Source organism: Balaenoptera acutorostrata, chromosome 9 (genome assembly GCF_949987535.1).
Source record: "Balaenoptera acutorostrata chromosome 9, mBalAcu1.1, whole genome shotgun sequence".
Lineage (NCBI taxonomy): Eukaryota > Metazoa > Chordata > Mammalia > Artiodactyla > Balaenopteridae > Balaenoptera > Balaenoptera acutorostrata.
The window spans coordinates 17,154,315-17,160,494 of record NC_080072.1 but is presented as its reverse complement, the minus strand read 5'-3'; positions in this window follow the sequence as shown (position 1 = coordinate 17,160,494).

Genomic DNA, 6,180 nt, shown 5'->3' with positions numbered 1-6,180 from the left:
ATATCTATCGCACACCTTCTATGTCCCTGGAGCAGGAGATATGGTCCTTGCCTGCGTCAATGTACATTTTAGTGGGGGAGACAGACAATCACCAAATCAGTGTACAGGATCTGTTTGGGTGTTGGTCACCGCTGTGAAGAACAGAGAAGGGAGTGACAGGGCTGGGGAGCTATTTCAGATGCTGGGGAGAGAGGCCTCTCTGAGGAGATCCGAGCTGAGGGCGGGAGGGAGGAGCCAGCAGTCGTGTGGGGAAGGGGCAGGTGCAGGAACAGGACGGAGCTCAGGGTCACCGGGCGGGAGGGCAGGCACAGGAAACGCTTTGCACTGAGATCACGAGGGGACACGAAGAGACATGAGTAACTTTTTTAGGAACACACGGAGCAGATAGAGATGTTATGCCAGGGTCACTTGTAAATCACCCGTTAAATGTTGTTCTGAAAGATAATCATAAGGGGCCTGGTGGAGGGCAGGGAGAATCAGACCTGGCTTGGATACCAGCTTCTTTTTTTTTTTTTTCTAATTATTTATTTATTTATTTTTGGCTGTGTTGGGTTTTCGTTTCTGTGCGAGGGCTTTCTCTAGTTGCGGCAAGCGGGGTCCACTCTTCATTGCGGTGCGCGGGCCTCTCACTATCGCGGCCTCTCATGTTGTGGAGCACAGGCTCCAGACGCGCAGGCTCAGTAGTTGTGGCTCACGGGCCCAGTTGCTCCGCGGCATGTGGGATCTTCCCAGACCAGGGCTCGAACCCGTGTCCCCTGCATTGGCAGGCAGACTCTCAACCACTGCGCCACCAGGGAAGCCCGGATACCAGCTTCTTAACCCACTAACTATGGCTCAAGGGATTCTGTAATCTGATGGGGCCTCAGTTTCCTCATCTGTGAAACTAAGAAGAAGAAAGAACACAAATGACCAGCATAAGGAATGAAAGGGTGGACATAACTAGAGACGCTACAGACATCAAACGAAGAAGGGAATATTATGAACAGCTTTATGCCAGTACACTGAAAGTGCAGATACAAAAAGTTCTCTGAAAGGCATAAATTGCAAAAAGGTATCCAAGAAGAAAAAGAAAATTTCAATGCCTTTAATCCATGAAAGAAATTAAAAAAAAAATCTGATTCCGAGCCCTGTTTCTGGCACATGGTAGTTGTCTAATACACACAGCCATTATCATGCACTTATTCCAAAGAATGATGCAAATATTTCATCATCGTCAGAAACACCTTACAGTATAAGAAAAAAATACTCTATATAGTTTCACCATTAAACTCTCTCCTATACCTACTTCTGCCCCTACTAGCCTCCAAAGACATTATCTGCTTTATTTATTATACTTGATACAAAAGACTTTCACTTGTTACTAAAAATATGCTATATACTTGCTTGTCTTGGGAGAGGATGCCCAGATAAATGTACTGCAGGCTTAGACCACCTCTCAGTACAAACAAGAGGTTCGGGTGTGCAGAAGCCAGAAAGGTAGGTTATGCACTGCCCCTGCAACTCCACATGTACTCCGCAATGACCTAGCAAGGCTCTGTATTCAGGGATGCTGCCAGGACATGACGCTGTAGCCAGGGTCTGAATAAATTAGCAGTGACCCGGAGCTAGTGGCGCCCAAAGGACATGTGTCTGTCGACCTTGCCAAGATATTCACTTCAAAGAAGGCCCTGGCTCCTTCAGGCGGCCGTTCCCGTCGGTCACGTGCCTCCCCTCGCAGGACTGTGTTGCACAATTGGCTTTCCAAGCAGAGGTCAGGTCTTGTCCCTTTCCTGTCACAGCCTTGCCCAACTGAGGGAAATTGTTCCAAGCCTGGGCCATGGGACTTAGATGTGGAGAGCAGGTGGTGTGTGTCTGCTGGACTGAGCAGAGGTTGCTGGGAAATGGCAGGGGCTCCTGTGGTAGACTCAAAGAACTGCAGGGTTGCCAGGGACCTGCCCAGTTTCATCCACCTTCCCGTTTATCAGACGGGGAAACTGAGGCCCAGGGAGATGAAGGAGTCGGCCAAGGCAGCACAGTGGGTTCTTTCCAGCCTCCTCCCACAGATGGGGACAGATACTGCATGGGGCCTGGGCCACCTCCATGGCCTGTGAGGAAGTTCGGCTAAGAGGAGGGCAGAGCGAGCCTGGGAATGTGGGTGGCTCTATGGAAGAGGCTGGAAAGAACCTGCTGGTGGGAGCTGTCGTCAAGTAGAGCATGAGCCTGGGTTGTGGAACACGGAACAACATAGAGGGAGGCTGGCTGTCCCACAGAGTCCGATTCAACGTGGGGAGGGGCTACGTGGAGAGGGTCCCCGTGCATGTCCCCAAGGGTGCTTTCCCCAGCCCTGCACTCCTTTTTGGCCAGATGTCACAAAGCCTGCCATGCCACCACCCACACTCCTCTTTAGGGCCTTCTCTGCCTTTCTGTTTTAAATGCAACGTCCCAGGGGAACAGAACACTCCAGACTCTGCGAATTTTTGTTATGCCAACAACGTCCTAAATGCCTCTTCCCTCGTTTCCTGTGCGTAGCAGCGATCAGGTGGGCCCTGCCTCTGCCCACCTCCCAGGGTAGTTTGAAGGACCACTCAAGATAATGGCAGGCAAAGTGTTTTGAGGACCGAAGTGCAGTGCCTGCGCCGGCATAAGAGGTGGTTCTAGTGAATGATTTATGCCTGGGGGCTGTGTTTCCCGGCAGGAAGCTGGCAGAAGAGGAGACCAAAGTGAGAGACGGGAAAGCTGGAAGCCAGCGGTGAGTTTCCCAGGGGACCAACCTGGACAGTTTCCTCAGGCAGTGTCTGTCACGGAGGCCTCGATTTCCAGCTCCATCTATACACCCAGCAGCCTCTCCCCGTTCAGTTTATTTCACAGAGATTTACTGAGCACTTCCCTACCTCCCTGCCCACCAGGCTCCAGCCCAGCACTGGCCTCAGTGCTGAGAACAGGGTTCGGAGCCAAGCCAGGCTCAGCTCCTGCCCTCGAGAGGCGAAGGGAACAGGAAACAGAAACACAAGTCATCATATATGAGCATCACAATTATTGTCACTGCTGTGACTATCCAACTGCCTCCTTCACATCTCCCCTTGGATGTCTAAAGGCATCTCTAACTTAGTCTGAAGCCAAGCATTTCATTTCACTGTCCCCCAGTCTTATTAAATGCCATCCATCAGGTTACTAAAGCCAGAAGCTATTCTTGTTTCTCCCCCTCTCACAGTCATCAACTCCTCAGCAAGCCCTGTCACTTGTCACCCAAAGCTCTCTTCAGGCAGTCCGCTTCTTTTACCATCAACACTGCCACCCTTCAGGTGACAGCATCGTTCATCCTGATCATTGCACTGCCTCTTAACCAGTCTCCCTGCTGCTTCTCTCTCTCTCCCATCTCACCCCCATCGCCCTTTATTCAGAGTAAAATATGCTCTTAAAACATAAATTGGATCCCATCAACCCTCCTGCTTATAACCTTTCCCTGGACCGCTGGTGCTTTCAGAATAAGACTCAAGCTTTACACCCTGGTCATGAAGCCCTGTGTGACCTGGCTCCAGCCACCCATTGTGGGCTTTTTTTTTTTTGTGACAACGCTGAGATCTTGCTGACCCCAGGGCACTTGCACCTGCTATTTCCTCTGCCTGGAAAAGCCCTTTCTCTAGAGCTTCACCAGGCTGGTTCCTTCTCTTTCTGTGGGCTCAGCCGAAATGCTACCTCTTCAGAGAGGCGATGTAGACCTCTCCGTACCCTCCTTTCCACCAAGTGCATCCCAACCCTGTTTGCTTCCTCATTCCTTTGCTTGCTTGTTGGTTGGTTTTCTCTCCCACAAGTGCAGGGACCTTGTCTGGATGGTTTGCTGGGCAAATTCCCCAAATTAACTTTTGTTAACTGGATAAAGGAATGTGTTCCCTCACCACTCCCATCCCAGAAGAGGTGAGTAAATTCTAGCGATGCCCCCACTCCAAGAACTGGCATGGTGTGGGCACTGCAGGACCCCAGAGCCTCTTCCCTCTCTCTAGTGTCCTGATCCCCTAGATTCTTCTTTAAGAAGAGCAGTTTAATGGATTCTTGATTCCCCTGTCACTGCGGTAGGGGCACACGCATCAGGGTTTTCACACATTTATTCAGTCACGCATGCATTTCTTCTGAACTTCCTGAGAACCTGGAGTCAGAAGGCCTGGGCCTAGATGTGGCCTCTGCCACCAACTCACTGTGTGTAGCTTTGGTCAGGTCTCTGCCGCATCCTGTGCTCAGTTTGTTTCTGTGCCAAAAGGGAGACGATGGAGGCTGGACCTGATGGACCAACTCTTCAACTCCATCAGAAAGGGCGGCCCAGGTGGGACCAGGTGGGCTGCATGATCCCCGACTCCTAGCTGGAGAGAAACCTGAGTCTCAAGGCCTCACAGCAAGGAGACGACTGTTGGCTTCCTGCTGGCCTGTGGTCTGTGTCCAGCCCCAGCTGGTGTCTGGGAATGGAGGGAAGCGGGACCGGAAGTGCAATGTGGGTCACCAGCCCACCCAGCCTCCCCATTCCACCACCCACGTTCCCAGGCTCGCTCTGCCTCCCTCTGAGCCAAGCTTCCTCGCAGACCATGGAAGTGGCCCAGGCCCCGTGCAGCATCTGTCCCCATCTGTGGGAGGAGGGGGGAACACAGGGCAGGAGGCCTAGCCAACTTCCCCAGATAGGCCCACATCTCTTCCCAAGTGAACAGAATCCAGATAATCCAGCATTCTGAAGTTCAAGGCCAAGGCAGGGCGGAGGTCCCAGCAGAAGGGGGCCTGAGGCTGGGATATGGCAGGAACAATGATGTGCACTTGGCAGGCAGAGAAGATTTTTCCTTTCAGGCACTTTAGGCGGATGCCTCATCCCCTGCCCCCCACCCCGAAGCTCCTGCAGGGAATTTCCTTGGGCCAAGGACCAGCAGACCCTGGAAGAATCTGCGTGGAAACTGGTCTCCCTGGTTTCTGTCCCAGAGGTCAGATCTGCATCCTCGCTCCGATCCCAGCAAAACAAAACAGGATGGATGAATTCCCCTGACGTTCCAGGCTCAGGCAAGTGTTTTCCATGGTGTGAACCTCTTTCTCCTACAGACTTGATCTCGCTAGAAACTTCCCTTCCCCCTTTCAAAGACAAGTGGTTTATGAAACTAATTCATACTAAGGTGTGAACGGCACCCTGCTGGCTTTCCCCTGCCCTGTGTATTTGACTATGAACTCCTAGAACACAGGGGCTGTTTTTTTTTTTTTTAAAGGAACTCCTTTATTTATTTATTTATTTATTTATTTTTGGCTGTGTTGGGTCTTCGTTTCTGTGCGAGGGCTTTCTCTAGTTGCGGCAAGCGGGGGCCACTCTTCATTGCGGTGCGCGGGCCTCTCACTATCGCGGCCTCTCATATTGTGGAGCACAGGCTCCAGACGCGCAGGCTCAGTAGTTGTGGCTCACGGGCCCAGTTGCTCCGTGGCATGTGGGATCTTCCCAGACCAGGGCTCGAACCCGTGTCCCCTGCATTGGCAGGCAGATTCTCAACCACTGCGCCACCAGGGAATTCCCCACAGGGGCTGTTTTACTTCTCTTCGTAACTCCAGTGCCAAGTACAAAGTTGGTGTTGCGTGGATAACCATAAAGATGACAGCAATGGCGATAATAAATAATAACAGCTAACAATTACTGAGTGTTTTCTAAATGCCACACAATCTGGTAAAGGCTTTATGTGTGTTACCTTATTTTCACCCCAAGTGGTAGGTACTATTCTTATTCCCATTATACAGAGGAGGAAACCGAGGCTCAGAGAGGTTAAATAACTTATCCAGAATCTAAAGCGATGGAAGTAGGGTTTAAATCAAGGCAATCTGACTCCCAAATGCACACTATTACCTAACAAGCTAAGTTCTAACCAAGGTTAATTAGGGTCGCTCTAAAGTTCTTCTTTTATAGCACTTAACACGCCCTCCCCCGCCCCCCAGATGTGTCTCTAATGATGAATTTTAGGCTTCCATGAGTGTGGGGGAGTGTAGTTTCTTCCAGGAAGTCCCCAAATCCCCATCAGAGCGATTCGGGAAAGGACCGGAAAACGTCCCCGGATATGCTATCCTCTCTACCCTACCTCCTGCTCCCACCTGCCTGGTGAAAATACAGGAGCCCTTGGGATGCCCAGCTTCACGGCGGGCCTGGAAGAGGCTCAGGGAAGCCAAGCCTTTGCTGGAGGGCGGGGAGCCTCA